Genomic DNA, 18,718 nt, shown 5'->3' with positions numbered 1-18,718 from the left:
ATGGAACTCCAGTTCTCTGCCTGGCAGCAGGCCATCTCACTGGCCCTCTGGCCACTTTCTAAAAAACCAAAGCACACTTGCCCCTCTAAAAGGTTCCCCCATTGTCAGAAGCTCAGATTCCCGAACGCCAGATATAAAACCACCGCAGACGTATGGCCATGCTGCTGTAGTCCCTAAGTCCAGCCATGATGGCAACTGCTTAAGGACTGTGTCTCCTGCAGCACAAAATTTTGACAACTGTAATCTATTTGTTGTTTTTGACACAGGATCTCAAGTAGCCCAGGCTGGCCTCCTGATCTAGGTCTTGGAAGGATGACCTTGAACTTCTGATCCTCCCTCCTGATTCTACACCCCAAAGGCTGGGGTTTCAAAACTGCTCTACTGTGGCTGGTTTATCTGGTGCTAGGGATCAAACCCAAGGCTTTGCACATCTCAGGCAAGCACTCTGCCAGCATCCAGCATCCCAAGCCCCTGTCATTCATTTTTAAATCATCAGAAGAAAAATACTAATTAGTCCTGGAAGTAAAAAAAAAAAAAAATTTAAAGCCCCTTGAATCTCCAACGAGGGCCAGACATTTTGCTTGTCAGAATTCTGGTTCAAACACCGGAAATTGATACAGATAAGTTGTTTACTAAAAAAAAGAGCACCTTGCCCAACGACTGTGAACACCATAAACAAAACCTGCTTACTAAGCAAAAACAGTGCTCGTGTCTCAGAGGCCTTACGAAAGCTAAGCTATAAACAGATCTGGCATCTGCCATTGTCCTCTGGAAGAGGAAGATTACTGCTACTTCAAAATCAGGCAAGAGAGGGTTGGGGGAGCTTAAAAGGGAGGAGTCCGAGGGAACCCAGTCACAATACCAAACCCGTCAAGAACAGGCGAAGTTATCGAAGGGCTTTAGGAGGCAATGCTTTTTCAATCATATATTATGATATCAGAACCTGTAGCATGTATACACACACAGGCTGTGGTGGCAAAGACCCGGGGTAAGTTTTGTGACAGAAAACAACTGTTTTCCTGAATGGCGAGATGAGATGGGACTTCAGTGGCCTATTCTAACACCCCTATCCTTCCAGACAAAGTTAGTTTCTATAGGAAGGGTATGGGGAACTGTTGACCCCTGTGAGCTACAACATTGCTACAGCTTCACTTTCATTAAAAAAAAAAAAAGAAAAAGGTAAGCGCTAAGTATGCAAACACCTGAGAAGCCATAAAGTTAGTGTCACACTGAGCACAAGGAGGACACCACCTTCTGTGTGTCTGGGATGCGACGGGCACAACACACAGAGGCTGGCCGGAGTAGTGCTCCGTGGGGAATGAACATGGGTATGAAGCAATCCATTAGAAAGGATTACTACACCAGGCCCCTCTCTGGCACAACTCGAGCAATTAGTACTTCCCTATTTTCTGGACTTTTCCCTTGCAGTTAATGTAAACTCTTTGTTTAAAAACTAAAGCTAATTTAGGCTCAAGGATAAACCATGTAGTCCCCAGCCCTGCCAGATCCAAAGCTAAGGGCTCATGTATCAGGACTAGGAAATCCCCATGTTTGCATCTAAGCCAGAGCTGTAAAGGGAGAAAGGAGAATAAACGAAGTGAGGGCTCTCGCATTAATACCCCAACCCAAAACTGATGGGGTTGGGGGCCGCCTGGTTTTGCTTAAAAATTCCCTTTGCAGTGATAAAGGGGTGGACGCGACGATTCTGCAGGGGGAGGGGCACTGCGTAGGACTGGAGAACTGTAACTAGCCAAACTGCTGTTTCCAAGTTATGTTATCACAACATCTCTCAGAGGTTTTAGGCGCCTCAGGAAGCTTCTTCATGTCCTGCAGCTACAGAAGCAAGGAAGCTGAAGGTTGTCCAATTACCACGCCCCCAGGACCCACCTTTCCCTCCAAACTCCCTCATCTGTCACTTACTCCAGAGACCCCAGTAAAACCTATCCATTTCTCCCTTCGGAACTCAAACTTCCCAGGTCATTCCTATGCCCGTCTGTATCGAACTTCCACATCTGTATGAAAACACCAGATCCAGGTGTTATAAACACAAAGCCACTAGCTGCTCTGCGTGTCAGCACTGAAAAGGACACCGGTGACAGGAGATCTGGGCTCCCATCCTGGCTCTGCCTCAGCTTCGCTGTGCGTGCTGATGCCACGTACCTCCACATACGTCGCAAAACAAAAACAAACAAACAAACAAAAAATCGTAGAAAATTACTTACGTAGTGGGTGGCTGACAGTCAGCCTCCAGTACCAGAGGGAGGTTGGGGCTTCTCTCTGGACAGCTCCGCCACCCGGCCCTAGGGCGTTCCCACGCCAGCCCCGGCCTGGCGAGCACAGGCTCCACGACCCACCCAGAGCGAACGCAGCTCCCCCTGGTGGCCGCGCCGAGAGTGGAGCCTGCCGCGACCACCCATTAAACCTCCCCTCCGGCTTTCTAACACCTAGACCCCGGGCACAGCCCGCGAGTTCGCCAACAAGCCCGGAACGGCGCAGATCAGGGCGAGACAGGCCCCGTTTCTCCGGTCCAAGGTTTCCCATCTCCCACCACGCCTCGGAGAGCCCAAAGGAGTGAGCCTGTGACAGCATCCGACACTGCATGGAAAAGGCAAGAACCGCTACCTACCTGCATCCCAGCCTCCCCACACGAAAGCAAACAGCCCGGGCACGCTCGCGAACATCGGACCCGGAGCAAAACAAGCCTTTATAGCGGCATAATCCCCCACAATGCGCAAGCGCGATGCACAAAGCTTGCGCAAGACCGAAGGGAATCGTAGTCCCTCATCCGGCAGCCCCCGGCGCCGCACACCGCAAAAGACTACGTTTCCCAGAAGCACCGCTGATGCCCGGGGGTGCAGGCTGCTCACCGTGCCCGCACGCATCCCGTGCTGCCCCATCCTTTCCCGGCTTCTGATACCGGGTCTGGAATCTTCTCTGCCGTCCTGAGTCACCAGGGCTGGGCAGCTGGGTCGGGGTGGCTGGTCGCGCTGTATTCTCTGGCAACCAGAGGTTCAAAGTCAAGAACTTCCAAATCTATGCGGCGGTTCCACGTGCCAGAAAACATCGTGAAGGTCATCGTAGCCTGCTTCTGTTCAACCCCAATTCTAAGCTGTGGTGTCACTTAGCTGGTGCATGAGTCCTCCACGTTCTGAATGAACGATACCTTTGGCTGTCTTCTCTATCACAGCTGCATGGCTTCTAAGGAATTTCCAAAGTGCCAAGGGATGTCAAAATGATATGTTAATCAGTTTTTATAAATAAAAGTGAAGCTCCGGGGGCATTAGTCGTTTTATTTTTCTATTTTATCTATTTTAGTATCGTAATATAAGGACTACTCTGTTGAGTGCCTCCCCACCTTTAGAGTCCCCCAGGGTTTGTTTATGGTTACTCATTAAGAGACTTAAACAGAAGGCAAAATAGATTGCCCACCATGCAACTACCTAGTTAGCTACTGTCAACACTGCCGTAAGGCTGGACTTATTGACAGGGCGTTACTTGACACACAGAAGGAGTAATAGACCGGTTCTGTAGAATTAATAGCCTAGGCGCTGGGAAGATGGTTCAGTGGTTAAGAGCGCATGCAGATCAAACATGAGGATTTGAGTTCGAATCCTCCACACCATGGAAAAACCCAGGTGTGGCTGCGCTTTCACTGCGAGGCTAGGGCTGTGTGGAACAGAAACGGAAGAATCTCTTGAACCTGGGGGCAACCAGGCAAGCTGCACAGGCAAGGAGAGACCTTAATTTAAGACAATAAGACCCGAGTAAAACAGGATGCCCGAAGCTGTCTTATGACTTCTAGGTGAGAATGGGCACTCACACTTGCACATATACACAACACACATACATATACACATACACGCACAAGTAAAATTATAGTGTAGGAAAAGCATGGTAGAGTATCGTACTTCCATCAACCCGGCACTTAGGAGGTAAAGGCAGGTGAATTGTGAATTTGAGCCAGCCGGGGCCACATAGAAAGTAAAAGGCGAGATGGAGCATTGTAGAACATACCTTTAACGGTGGCACTGGGAAGGCAGAGGGGCAAATGGGTCTGTGTGAGTTTCAGGGTAGTCAGAGTTACATGGTTAGACACTGGAAAGGGGAGGGAGGTCTCTAGGAAACAGACTTCTGCATAACTGTAAATTTCATGTGTAACAGAATTGTACAAGTCAGCAAGGAAACGAAGCAAGTAGAAAATACTAGGACAATTGGTTATCCATATAAAAGGAAACGCTTTGCTCAATACCAGGTCCCAGGCAGATCAAACATCTAAATGTGAAGCAAACTGTGAAGTTGAAAACTTTTGGAGAAAACGTGAAATACCCTTATGAATCTGAGAATAGGGGAGAACCTCTTAAGGTTGACAAAAGATAGTGATGGGCGTTGTGTGTGGACACTAAGTATCCCCAGAAGGCTCAGGAAGTGAGCAGTGTTCAGAGCTCACCTTTCGGGATGTTGGATCATGAAGACTCTTGACTCAATGAGTGGTTTAATATTGATTGATGCATGGTTCCCTGTCACTATTGGAAGCTAGTGAAATGTTAGGACTTGGAGTCTTGTTAAAGGAAGTAGGTGACTAGAAGTATACCTTTGAGTGATGTATGTTATCCCTGGCCCCTTTCTGGTTTTTTTTTTTTTTTTTTTTTTTTTGGTTCTTTTTTTTCGGAGCTGGGGACCGAACCCAGGGCCTTGCACTTCCTAGGTAAGCACTCTACCACTGAGCTAAATCCCCAGCCCCGGCCCCTTTCTGTTTTATAGGCTCCCTGCCATGATGTTCAGCCTTGTGCCAAGCCCATAGTAACAAAACCAGTACACCATGGATGAGAATCTGAGCCAAAATAAGTATTTTCTCCTTTAAGTTGATGTTTTCTTGGGTATTTGTCACAATAACAAAAAGCTAATAAAATAATAAAAAAAAATACATTTGGGGTCCAGGAATCGGCAGACAAACTACACAAACACTGACCTCAGTCAGACAAGGATAATTTATTGAGCATTTGCCCCAGTACTGATTGATCAGGGCCAAAGACCAGACTCAGAAGGTGACTGCAACCTTGAGCGCTACAGAGCTTTTAAGTCTGAAATCCACAAACATGTGTGCCAAATTGTTCCACCAATCAGGATTTAGGGATAGGGGATCTCCTTAGGAACATGTCTCTCTCTGTTGTACACTTTTCCTGTTCCCATTGGCTGGGGTATTCATCTCTGGTGGAACAACTCACATCGCCTAATACCCATGTCTGAACTCACCAACCAGGATATCGGTTACACATGTACATATATCTCTTTCTGCCATGTAGAACGTCAACTCCCAGGGAGTTCTTAGGAACTTAAAACTATTCAATCCCTACTCGAAACGGAAGTCTTACTTCAAATAACTTCTTATATTGGCGCAGGCGTCTCTCTTATGTTGGGGTCCATCCCAGGAGAAGCTTACAAAAGCAAAAAAAAAAAAAAAAAAAAAAAAACAAAAAACGTAAAAGCTCATACACAGGTGCAGGAAGTGCTGCCGGGCCATTGGCTCAGGTCCAGGATCACTGTGGCTCGCTGCTGTAAAAGCAGTTCTAACTGACCTTTATTGTGATTGGCTCCCAGGAGCTTCAAAGCACAGAATATGCAGTCAACTCAGGCATGAGAAGGTTTCCGTGTAGCAACATTAGCAACCTAAAACGGTTAGACAGTTACACAGGCTTTAACACAGGCAAGATGTCTTTAACTGAAAAGATAAGCCACAAACTATAACTGATTTTTCTTTGCTTAGTTGAGGCAGAATCTCTGGGATCTCAGAAGCCGAGCTTGCTATTTAGGCAAAGGAAACCCGCAGCTCTGGTCCTCCTGTCTCTATTTCCCTAGTGCTGGAATTACAAGTGATACACAGTGCTGGGGACTGAGCCGAGCATGATGTGCAAGCGCTCTGGTACCTAAGTTACATTCAGTGATAGATTGTTTGTTTGTTTGTTTGTTTGTTTGTTTGTTTGTTTTTGTTCATTTGTTTTCATCCCCAGCACTGCTTTCCTCCCAGTCACCCACCTCCCACAACCCTTCCCCCAACACTCCTCCCCTGAGTAAGTGGGGGCCCTCTAGGGTTTCCCCCAACTCTAGCACATCAAGTCTCTGCTAGGCTGGGTGCATTTTCTCCCACTGAGGCCAGACAAGGCAGCCCAGTTAGAAGAACATATTCCATATATAGGCAACAGCTTTTAGGACAGCCCCCACTCCAGTTATTCAGGACCCACGTGAAGACCAAGCTGCACATCTACTGCATATGTGTGGCGGTAGGCGTAGGTCCAGCTGTTATGTGTTCTTTGGGTTGTGGTTCAGTCTCTGAGAGCCCCAAGGGTCCAGGTTAATTGATTCTGATGGTCTTCCTGTGGAGTTCCAATCCAGGCTGCAATCCTTCCTCCTGTTTTTCCATAAGCATCCCCAAGCCCCATTCACTGTTTGGTTGTGGGTGTCTGTATCTGCCTGAGTCGGCTGCTGGGTGGAGTCTCTCATAGGACAGCCATGCTGCTGTCTGCAAGATAACAGAATATCATTAATAAGGTCAGGGATTGGTGCTTGTCCGTGGGATGAGTCTCAAGTTGGGCTGGTTATTGGTCGGCTGTTCCCTCAGTCTCTTCTCCATCCCTAATCCCTGTTTTTCTTATAGATAATGTAAATTCTGGATTGAAACTTTTGTGGGTGGGTGGGTATCCCTATCACTCTGCGGTTACTGACTGGCCATAGAAGGCAGCCTCTCAGGCTCCATATCCCCAACGCTGTATGTCACAGCTGGGAGCAATCCCATTGATTCCTGGGTGCCTCTCCTATCCCAGGTCTCTTCCCAACCCCAAATCCTCTCATTCCCCTCCTGATTCCCTCTCCCACCCAGTTCTCTCCCTCCATCTGCCCTCCATGACCATTCAGTTTCCCCTTCCAAGCCTTGCTTGTGCTTTCCTTCCTGTCCAGCCTCCTTGGGTCTGTGGAGTGTACATGGTACTTGTGTTTTATGGCTAATAGCCACTTATAAGTGAGTACATACCATGTATTTCTTTTAGGACTGGGTTACCTAACTCAGGACGGTATTCTCAAGATCCATCCATTTGCCTACAAAATTCATTATGTCTGTGCTTTTCATAGCTGAATAGTATTCCATTATGTAGATGTACCACATTTTCTTTATCCATTCTTCAGTTGAGGGACATATAGGTTGTTTCCAGTTTTTGGATATTACAAATAAAGCGACTATGAACATAGCTGACCAAGTGTCTTTGTGGAGCATCTTTTGGGTATGTGTCCAGGAGTGGTAAAGCTGCGTCTTAAGGTAGCTCTATTCCCAGTTTTCTTAGAAACAACCAAATTGATTTCCAGAATGGGTGTACAAGTTTGCACTCCCACCAGCAGTGGAAGAGTGTTCCCCTTGCTCCATGTCCTCACCAACATGTGCTATTGGAATCCCAGAACTGTTTTGATTTGCATTTCCCTGATGACTAAGGACTTTGAACATCTAAGTACTCCTCGGCCATTTGAGATTCCTCTGTCGAGCTGGGGATTTAGCTCAGTGGTAGAGCGCTTACCTAGGAAGCGCAAGGCCCTGGGTTCGGTCCCCAGCTCCGAAAAAAAAAAAGAGATTCCTCTGTCGAGAATGCTTTCTGTGGCCCATTTTCATTTGGGCTGTTGGAGTCTAACTTTTTGGGTTCTTTGTAAATTTTGGATATTAGCTCTTTCTCAGATGTAAATATTCTGGTAAATATTCTTTTTTTTTTTTTTCTATTCTTTTTTTTCGGAGCTGGGGATCGAACCCAGGGCCTTGCGCTTGCTAGGCAAGCGCTCTACCACTGAGCTAAATCCCCAGCCCGTAAATATTCTTTCCCAATCAGTAAGTTGGTGTTTTGTCTTATTGACAGTGTCCTTTGCTGTGGGATGATGTCACAGGTGAGGCAGATACAAGATAGAAGGAGGTCTGTCATTGGACGAGAAGGAAGGGTGGGTGGGAGAAAAGTTTGAAGGAAGAGGAGGAGACTGGGACGGAAAGAGGAAGAGACAGGAAGGAGAGAGAGAGGGCAGTCATGGCAGAGAGAAAATGGAAGCTGATGTTAAGATTCCACTCTGTGTATTTACAGGTTGTTATTAATGTTCTTAAGGAATGGATGTGTACTGGGCTTTGTATGTTTAGGTGGGCAATTATATCTTATCATTTGGCCAAAGGTTATTGTGTTGTGTGTTCTTTCATGTAGCAATTTAAGTGTAAGAATGTGTGTGGCGGCTGGGCTGGGCTGCCACAGAGTTGGGATGTGTGTTTCTGGCATGGAAACCTGCCTTGGGAACTAGATAGGTAGAGAGATTGCTACCAGGCTCAGAGAGAGGCCTTTGGCAATGTGATATGGGATGGAGCAGAGTGGGTGAGACGCTTTGCTGACTGAGAATTAAGATATCCAGCAGACGATTTAGGACACTGTGGTGTGGACCTAGTGAGATAAAAGGCAACCTCACATTTTTTTTTTTTATATTTTTACAACACTTTGCCTTACAGAAGCTTCGCAGTTTCATGAGGTGCCGATAATCAATTGAGAACCTGAGCCATTGGAGTTCTGTTCAGAAAATTGTCTCCTGTGCCTATGCATTTAAGAGTGTTTCCCTCGGGGTTGGGGATTTAGCTCAGTGGTAGAGCGCTTGCCTAGCAACCGCAAGGCCCTGGGTTCGGTCCCCAGCTCCGAAAAAAAGAAAAAAAAAAAAAAGAGTGTTTCCCTCTTTCTCTTCTATGAGATTTCATGTGTCCAGTTTTATTCTGAGGTCTTTAATCCATTTAGACTGGTAGTTTTTGCAGAGTGATAAATATGGATATATTTTCTTTCTTCTACAGGTAGACATCCAGTTAGTCCAGCACCATTTGTTGAAGATGCTTTCATTTTTCCATTGGATGGCTTTGGCCTCTTTATCAAAAATCAAGTGTCCATAGGTGTATTTATTTCTAGGTCTTTGATTGAATTCTATTGATCACTGGATATGTTTCTGTACCGATACCAGGCAGTTTTTATCACTATTGGTTTGTAGTACAGCTTGAGGTCAAAGATGGCGACTCCTCCCATAGTTTTTATTGTTCAGGATTGTTTTGACTCTTCTGGGTTTATTGTTTTTCAATATAAAGTTGAGAATTGCTCTTTCAAGGTCTATAAAAACTGCGTTGGAATTTTGATGGGGATTGCATTGAATCTGTAGATTGCTTTTGATAAGATGGCCATTTTCGCTATGTTAATCCTGCCTATTCATGAGCATGGGAGATCTTTCCATCCTCTGATATCTTTTCCAATTTCGTTCTTCGGGGACTTGAAGTTCTTGTCATAGCGACCTCTTACTTTCTTGGTTAGAATCACAGCAAGATGGATGTTGTTTCCCTAAGTCCTTTCTTGGCCAATTTATCATTTGTATAAAGGCGGGCTACTGATTTCTTTGAGTTAATTTTGTATCCAGACAGTTTGCTGGAACTTTATCAGCTCTAGGAGTTCCCTGGTAGAATTTTTGAGGTACACTTTCATATTATTCAAAAGATACTTTGACTATTGCTTTCCCAGTTCGCATCCCCTTGATATCCTTACTTGTCTTACTGCTCTGGCCAGAATTTCAAGTTTCATTTAATAGATAGGGAGAGAGTGGGAAGCTCTGTCTTTTCCCTGATTTCAGTGGGCATGTTTTAAGTTTCTCCCCATTCATTATGATGTTGACTATTGGTTTGCTGTGTGTCGCTTTGATTGTGTTTGATTATGTGTCCAATATCTCTGACTTCTCTTAAGACTTTTTAACATGAAGGGGTACAGGATTTTCTCAAAGGCTTTCTCAGCATCAAATGAGATGATTATGTGATTTTTTTTTCTTTCAATTTGTTTATATGGTGGATTACATTGATGGATTTTCATATATTGAACCATCCCTGCATCCCTGGAATGAAGCCAACTTGATCATGATGAATGATGTCTTTGATGTGTTCCTGGATTCAGTTTGCAAGACTTTATTGAGTAGTTTTGCATCAATATTCATTTAAAAAATCTGCCTGAAGTTCTCTTTCTTCATTCAGTCTTTGTGTGCTTTAGGTCTCAGGGTGACTGTGGCCTCATAGAATGAGTTTGTCAGTGTTGAGGAGTATGGGCATTGGTTCTTCTTTGAAAGTCTGGTAGAATTCTGCACTAAAACCATCTGGCACTGGGCTTTTTTGGGTTGGGAGACTTTTAATGACTGGTTCTCTTTCTTTGGGGGTTACAGAGCTGCTTAAATAGTTTACCTGATCTGGACCTAACTTTGGTGTCTGTCTAGAAAACTATCCATTTTATTATGATTTTCCAATTTTGTGGAGTACAAGCTTTTGAAGTAAGACCTAATGATTCTTTGAATTTCCTCAGGATCTGTTGTTATGTCTCCTGTTTCATTTCTGATTTTATCTATTTGGATACTATCTCTCTGTCTTTTGGTTAGCTTGGCTAAGGATTTATCTCTCTTGTCGATTTTCTCAAAGAACCATCTCTTGGTCTCATTGATTCTTTGAATTATTTTCTTTTGTTTCTAACTGATTGATTTCAGCCCTGATTTTGATTATGTCCTGCCCTTATGTATTCCTCTTCAGAACGCTTACTTCTTTTTGTTTCTGGTGAAGTTTTAAGTTGCTGGTATAAGAATTTTCTAATTTCTTTATGAAGGCACTTAGTGCTACCAACTTCCCACTTAGCAATGTTTTCATTGTGTCCCATAAATTTGGGTATGATGTGCCTTCATTTTCATTGAATTCTAGAAAGCTTAAATTTCTTTATTTTTTTTCCCTGACCCAGAGATCATTAAGTAGAGAGTTGCTCAGTTTCTATGAGTGTGTAGGCTTCCTGGTGTTTCTGATGTTGAAGTCCAGCATTAATCCATGATGATCTGATAAGAATCAAACCATTATTTCAATTTTCTTGTATCTGTTGAGGCTTGCTTTATGACCAACTATACAATCAATTTTAGAGAAGAATCCCGTGAGGTGCTGAGAAGAGGTATATTATTTTGTGTTTGGGTGAAATATTCTGTAGATGTCTGTTAGGTTTATCTCATTCATCATGTCTCTTAGTTTCATTATTTCTCTTAGTTTGTGACTGGATGACCTGTTAATTGGTGAGGTGTTGAAGTCTCCCACTACTAATGTGTGGAGTTCAATGTGTGATTTAAGCTTTAGGAAAGTTTCTTTTACAAATATGTTTGGGGCAGAAATGTTAAGAATTAAGATACCATCTTGGTAGATTTTTCTTCTGATGAGTATAAAGTGTCCTTCCCTGGCTCTTTTGGTTAATTTTGGTGAAAGTCTATTTTATTAGATATTAGAATGACTATTCCAGCTTGCTTCTTGGGTCCATTTGCTTAGGAAACTTTTTTCCAGTCCTTCACTCTGAGGTAATGTCTACCTATCTTTATTGAGAAAGTATGTTTCTTGTGTGCAGTAGAATGATGGATCCTGTTCTCACATCAATTCTGTTACCCTGTGTCTTTGTATTGGGGAATTGAGTCAATTGATGCTGAGAGATATTAATGACCAATGATTGTTATTTCCTGTTATTTTGATGTGGGAGGAGTGTGTGTGTGTGTGTTCTTTCCTTGCTTTTGCTGGTGTGGAATTACTTATTTCCTGTGCTTTCTTGGATGTAGTTATCCCCCCCCCCCCCAGCTCTCTCTGTGTGCAGTAACATTCCCCAGGCCCCAAATCAGGCACCCCCTTTATAGGGTCACTCCCTGCTCTGTACTGGGAGGGGCACCACTTTCACCATTAGTTTTCAGACTAAGGCATGGAGTGGATTCTGGTGTGTTTGACAGAACAAGCATCATGCAAGTAGCAACTACACCAACCCCATTCAGACCAACATCTCGCTCACTCTGGAAGTGGTAAATCCTGAACCAATATTGCAATGGTAAAGCACACTCCTGCGTGAAGAAAGAGACATAAAAACCACAATGAGGTCCCATTTCAAGCCCAGCAAGATGGCTCTTTAAAGAACCAAATCCACCTACGGCAATGCGCTCCTATAATTCCCAGTCGAATCAGGGAGACTGTGTGCTGGAGACCAACCTGGGCCAAGGGACCCGACTTCAGAGAAAAGGAAAGCCCAGCGAGGTTGGAGTCTTGTGTGCTGTCGGCAGAAATGTAAAGACTGCAGACGCTGCATAAGACAATTTAGCATTTCTTCATAAAGCCAAAATAAGCCGGGTGTGTTGTCTTCTACCTGTAATCCCAGCACTCCGGAGATGAAAGCAGGATTTCTGCAAATTCAAAGAGAGCCTGGTCTACCAAAACACTGTCCCAAAAAATAAAAATAAAGGGCTGGAGAGATGGCTCAGCAGTTAAGAGCACTGACTGCTCTTCCAAAGGTCCTGAGTTCAATTCCCGGCAACCACATGGTGGCTCACAACCATCTGTAATGGGATCTGATGCCTCCTTCTGGTGTGTCTTCTGGTGTGTGCTACAGTGCACTTATAGATAATAAATAAATAAATCTTAAAAAAAGAGAAGGCACATCTTTAAAAAAAAATAAACAAGATTGCCATATATCTCAGTAATTCTACTTCCAGTTGTATGCTGAGAAGAACTGAGGGGCCAGAGTGACGGCTCGATGGTTCACAGCACTTACTATTCTGCCAGAGAACCTGGGTTCAATTCCCAGCACCCACATGGAGGCTCACAATCATCTGTAACTCCAGTCTCAGGGGCCCAGACATCATCGTATGGCCTCTGACACTGCATACATGTGGTGCACAGACCGACGAGCAGTTCATACCTACGCATAGCCAAAGCAACTCTACCCATAAAGTAAATTAATAATTTAGGCTGGGAATGGCAGTGTACTCAGAAGGCAAAGGCAAGACAATCTCTGTGAGTTTGAGGCCAGCCTGGTCTAAATAGCAAATGCCAGGACAACCAAGACTACATAGGGATCCTGTCTCAAAAAGCAGAGTGTGAGAGAGACAATAAAGATTGATTTATATCAGAATTATTCACAAGAATTATACATGAGAGCAAGTCGACTTGGAGGTGGATACCTGCAATCCCAGTACTTGAATTTGGGCCTAGCCTGGTCTACAGAGTCTGCCTCTCTGGAGGAGATGTATATGTATGTGTGTACATATATATGTATATGTGTATATATATGTGTGTGTGTGTGTGTATGTATATGATGTGTGTATATATGTATATATATATATATATGTGTGGTGTATGTATATATATCCATGCAATATTACAGTATGTATATACACATATATATGTACACAATGGATCACTATTCAGCCTTTAAAAGGAAGTAACTTGTGATATATATTCCAACATGAACAGACCCTAAGGATATTATGCTGTGTGAAATAAGCCAGCACAGAAGATGGAAAGTGTATGATTCAATTCATGTGAGATACTAAAAATAGCCAAAATCACAGAGGAGAAAATAGAAAGGTGGTTGTTAGGGGTCAAGGGAGGAAGAATCGGGAATTATTATTAAATGGGTTAGAGTTTCACTTTGACCGTCTGTCCCATTCTGGCAATGGGTGGTGACAGTAATGGACAACAAGGAGAGTGTCTTTAATCCTCCTGAACTGTACACTGAGAATGGTTAGCAAATCAAGTTTTATATTGGAAGATTATTTCAAGGGTTTTCTTTTATTCTTCCTTTTTTTTTTTTCCCCTCAATGGGGATTCATTTTCCAGGATGGGGAAACATGACTGAACATTGCCGTGACATCAGAGAGGGTAAAGCCCGTTCCTTTCGAGACTCTATGTAAGAAGCTTTCCCACTGGGCCGTCCAACCAGGTTTTCAGCTGCCTTCAATTCATCTATATTATCTATCTTACCTATATAATCATATATATATGATTATACCTACATATATACCTATATAATCATCTATATTACCTATGTTTTTCAGGAGCTCATGATTCCAAAAGTCAAGAATATTCATGGAATATTCTGGAGCGTGAGTTCGGGAAATCTGTCCTTGGGCCTGCCTTCGTGGACCTAATGACCCTGAAGGAGCTATCATCCCGTGATGAATGGATTATGAGGGGATGCACCCACTTGTTTTCTGTTGCCTCCCCTTTTTCAGGTGGCCCCAACTTCCAACTACGCTAGATTGAGCCAAGGCGCCCTTTCTTGTCCTCTTCCTCTTGCTATCACAAACGCCGTGCACAAAAGACGCTTAGGTGAGGAAAGGTTTATCTGATGTACACTGCAGCACTGAGGGAAGTCAAGGCAGGAACCCGAAGGCCAAACTGTGTACTACTACAGGAGGCATTGTCTCCAGCTAAGGAATTCACCTCAGCCAAGGATGTACAGCAGAAACCTTGGAGGCAATGCGTGTTGCTCATTTGCTGCTGTAGAGGAATGCTAATCCAGCAACATGGCTCTTTTGGCAAGGGATCCTATCCAACAACCTTCTAGACATATGTGATCAGCTGGACTGCAGACACACACCACACCCTGGACTGGAATCCCTCTGACTGGAATACAGGCATGCCCTTAGAACATTCCTTTAATCCCTAATAGTGAAGGTAAGGCAAGTTTGTAGAAGGAAGCAGCTGTGCTTGAAAGTGATGCGGGGTAGATAAAGTGATGAACCAGGGGGAAAATTTGACAGAACAAGTCTGAGATTGGATAAGCCCAACTCTCATGAGAACAGCACAGGAAAGAGAAGCCATTTCGGAGCAGTGCAGGCAGAGGTAGACAGTTGGGAATCAGTTTCAGTCAGTGCAGTACATGCAAGACAGTTGAGTTTGTGAGCTCTGCTCAGTCTGCGAAGCTCATGTAGTGCAGGTCAACGATGGCAGTAGAAGCTAAGGAATAGGGAGGAGCCAGAGTATTAGAGCGAATTGGCAGAGTTAGTTATGAGGACAAGCAGAGCAAATCAGTGAGAAGCCAAGAGAAGCCAGATTGAATCAGCCAGCTTGGAGACAAGTTTGAGCCAGGACAGCTAAAGTAAACCAGCCAGAGATCAGAAAAAAAACTAGAAAGGTGATCTTATTCAGCAGAAAGCCTCCAAGACATTTATATCTGGTAAATAAAAGATACACTTACATGCAGGCTAATGTTTCTCTAGCCTTCTTATACTGACCAATGATAGCACTGCCAATATTGGGCTAGACCCTCCTACATCGATTAAAAAAATCAACAACCTTCCCATAGACATGTCCATAATTCAACCTGATCGAGGTTATACTTCAATTGAAGCTTCCTTTTTCAGATGACTGTAGTCTGTGATGTTGACAGCTAACGCTAGCAAGGACATATCCCTACGTTAGTCAAGATCAGACAGTAAGAACAATGAAGAAATACAAACTTTCTGATAATTCTTCCTGTCAAGGATTAAAAAGCTGGAACACAAGGAAAACACAGCATAAGTCAAGGTCACGAACACTGATATTTAAATTGATATATCTAGGAGGCTCAGTTATCTCTTCCACCTTGACTTGGCCTAAAATCACCTCGAGGGAAAAAGTCTTAATTGAGTTATTGTCCTTTTCAGGTTGGTCTGTTGGACTTGTCTGAGAAGGAATGTCTTGATTATTGATTAATAGAGCAGGGTCCAGCTCAGTGTGAGTGGCACCATCCGTGGGAGAATGGGCTGTGTGGAGAAGGTAGTGAGAGCTCCATCGAGCAATGCTCTTCCCAGATTCCTATCTGTAGGCTTCATCTCTGAGGTCTCCGAGTGATGTGCTGTGGCCTGGAAGTGTAAGCCAAACAACACCAACTTGCTTTGGTCATAGTATTTGTCACAGCAGCAGATATCAAACTAGAATGCAAGTTCAAGATCTCCCGAAAATACTGAGGGAGGAGCAGAACCAAAACTTTGTTAGTGACATTTCAATAAGGTCACCAGAAGTGACTAGAAAGTAACGGCCTGAGCGGGGCTGTTGGGGGAGTATAAAACTGCAGGGAAGATTAAAAGGAGACCCAACCCCATGTTTCTCTCATGCCATGATTTCTCTAGATCTTGTTCAATCCATTTATAAGGTGGAGCCCAGGTGAGTATGGCTATATCAGTATGACATCCAAGAACCTGTGGCTTCAGGATTTCCTCATCAAGGAGCTATATTAGGACTGAAAGAATCAAGAAAGAAATCATATCCGGAAGGAAGAACACCATGTAGTCGTTGGGGTCTAAGATTTGATTTAAAACAACAGATTTTAGAGGCTATGTGAGGCGGCTTAGAGGAAAGGGTGGTTCCCATCAGCTCACACATTTGATTCTCAGTTGGTGGAACTGGTTGGGACATGTGTCACTAGGAGTAGGCTTTCGGGTTTCAAAAGACTTCCACCATTCCCAAGCCCATCTCTGCCTCCTGCTTGCTGGTCATAGGTGAGCTCTCAGCCGTCCCTGCTACCATGCCTTTGCTCTACCATTATGGAATCTCACCCTCTAAAGCTCTGAGCCCCAAATCAAATACTTTTTTTTATAAGTTTTTGTAAATTTCCTTGGCCAGAGTGTTTTGCCACAGCAGTAGAAAACTAATTAATATAGAGGATAAAGATGGACATGATGACACACACCTTTAATCCCAGCACTTGGGGGGACAGAGGCAGGCAGATCTCTAAGTTAAAGGCCAGCCTGGTCTATAGAGTCAGTTAGTTCCAAGACAAGCAAGGTTGCACAGAGAAACCCTGTCTCAAAACAACAATAATAATAAAAAAATATAGATATAATAGATGGATGGATGGATGGATAGATAGATAATAGATAGATGGATGGATGGATAGATAGATAATTAATAGATAGATGATAGATAGATAGATAGATAGATAGATAGATAGATAGATAGATAGATAGATAGATAGATAGATACTAAGTCTGAAAACCATCTTGAATTTAATGTCCTGGACCCATATGGTGGAAGGAAAGAGAGAACTGATATGTGCAAGTTCTTCTCTCCATGTGACCACTATAACATTTGGGTGACTTGGGTGTACACACAAACACACACACACACACACACTAAAAAATAGATCCAATAAAAATGTTTTTAAAAGACAGTTTATTGGATAGTTACAATGTTTCAGATATTGGTGGAGAAGTAGAAGGGAGAATTCTGTGGGAGAGACAGAAACCAAAACTGAGATGGCCTAAGAAAGAGGGAGGGCTGAGTTGTTGGGACCTCCTTGGAAGGAGAAAACGCGGTACTGGGTATGAAGAAAATATTCTGTGATCCCTCAAATACACCGTAGAAGCCCGCTGGAACAAGAGCGCATGTGTGTTTCCAGCACCCCTCTAGTCAGCAATGAACATTGACTGTGGTCACCAACCAGAAGAATCAAGTTACTTTCGTGCACTCCGAGGCCATGGTTACAATGTTCGCTGAAGAACCAAGGCTCGATGCAAGCTCCAGAAGTTGGATCTATAATTGATAAACCTCCAGTTCTAGAACAGCACCTAGCGGTCAATAAATACCCATCAGATAAACCTTCTGGGGGGTGGGGGGTGGGGGGAACACAGGCTCCCATTCCTTAAACACTACTGGAACATTTTTTTCCCATTTTGTATTGCTTATTTTATTTATTTTTTCTTTTTTTTCAGAGCCGGGGACCGAACCCAGGGCCTTGCACTTGCTAGGCAAGAGCTCTACCGCTGAGCTAAATCCCCAACCCCAGTTTTTTTTTTTTCCGCTTATTTTATTGATTGACATTTCAAACGTTATCCCCCTTGCCGGTTTCCCCTCCACGAACCCCCTATCCTCTACCCCTTCCCCCTGCCTCTATGAGGATGCTCTCCCACTACTACTGGAGCTTTTAAAGAGCAGGAATTTTTGTGTTTATTTTTTTAAAGATTTATTTATTATATAATGAGTATTATATTATATATGAGCTGTCTTCAGACACACCAGAAGAGGGCATCAGATCTCATTTTTTTTTCTTTTTTTTTTTTTCTTTTCTTTTTCTTTTTTCTTTTTTTTTTTTTTTTTTTTTTCGGAGCTGGGGACCGAACTCAGGGCCTTGCGCTTGCTAGGCAAGCGCTCTACCACTGAGCTAAATCCCCAACCCCATCAGATCTCATTACAGATGGCTGTGAGCCACCATGTGGTTGCTGGGATTTGAACTCAGGACCTCTGGAAGAGCAGTTGGTGCTCTTAACCACTGAGCCATCTCTCCAGCTCTGTGTTTATTTTTACAAAGATGTAAAAGTGATTTTTTTTTAAAGTCTTAGAAGCTGTGGTGGTTTGGATAAAAATGACCCCCACCCACCCCCATAGGGTCATAGATTTGAATGTTTACTCACCAAGGCATGGCACTATTAGGTGTGCCCTTGTTGGAGGAGGGGCAATAGTGGTAAACTTTGAAATTTCAGAAAGCCCAAAGTACCACCCGCCCCCCTCCAGCTCCCTCCTGCCTGCTGACCTGAATGTAGAACCCTCGGCTACGTCTGCCCTCCAGCTGCCATGCTCCCCACTATGCTAATAATGGACTATAGTGGTAAACTGGTAATCCACACTGAGCTCCTGGCAGGTTAGGCACACTCTGCACCCACCCAAGAGTCCTGGACTCACAAATGAGAGAGAGAGAGAGAGAGAGAGAGAGAGAGAGAGAGAGAGATTGATTGATTGATTGATTTTGAATATACCTTACCAGCTCAATGGTTGAGCACTTCCTGAACCTCCCCCTGGCTGGCATTCATTCCCCCCCCTCCAGTATTCCTGAGTTAACACTTTCTAAATCTGTATTTTATCTTTGCTGCCCTGCCTCCTTCGGGA

At 43.9% G+C, this 18,718-nt stretch overlaps 1 protein-coding gene and 1 long non-coding RNA gene across 10 annotated transcripts in view; one reads left to right on the top strand and one right to left on the bottom strand.

The window, feature by feature from the left end:
* Positions 1 to 5,428, bottom strand: part of Abcc5 (ATP binding cassette subfamily C member 5) — a 96,081-nt gene extending 90,653 nt beyond the window's left edge. For 5 of the 8 annotated variants that reach the window (XR_010055932.1, XR_010055931.1, XM_039087905.2 and 2 more), the window contains exon 1: positions 2,627 to 5,428. The gene's annotated coding sequence lies outside the window, so the exon portion shown is untranslated. 8 annotated transcript variants of the gene reach the window in all.
* A 2,590-nt stretch (positions 5,429 to 8,018) lies between these two features.
* LOC102547398 (uncharacterized) lies at positions 8,019 to 15,059 on the top strand. 2 transcript variants are annotated; one of them, XR_358422.5, is made up of 3 exons: positions 8,019 to 8,105; positions 13,691 to 13,793; positions 13,909 to 15,059. It is a non-coding gene; the product is annotated as an uncharacterized LOC102547398 (long non-coding RNA). The 2 variants fall into 2 exon arrangements; XR_010056203.1 differs by lacking the exon at positions 13,691 to 13,793 and having other exon boundaries at positions 8,020 to 8,105.
* Positions 15,060 to 18,718: the final 3,659 nt, after the last annotated feature.

This window comes from Rattus norvegicus, chromosome 11 (assembly GCF_036323735.1).
Source record: "Rattus norvegicus strain BN/NHsdMcwi chromosome 11, GRCr8, whole genome shotgun sequence".
NCBI classification, from domain to species: domain Eukaryota; kingdom Metazoa; phylum Chordata; class Mammalia; order Rodentia; family Muridae; genus Rattus; species Rattus norvegicus.
The sequence above is the reverse complement of the archived record's forward strand: the minus strand, read 5'-3'. Positions and strand labels throughout refer to the sequence as shown.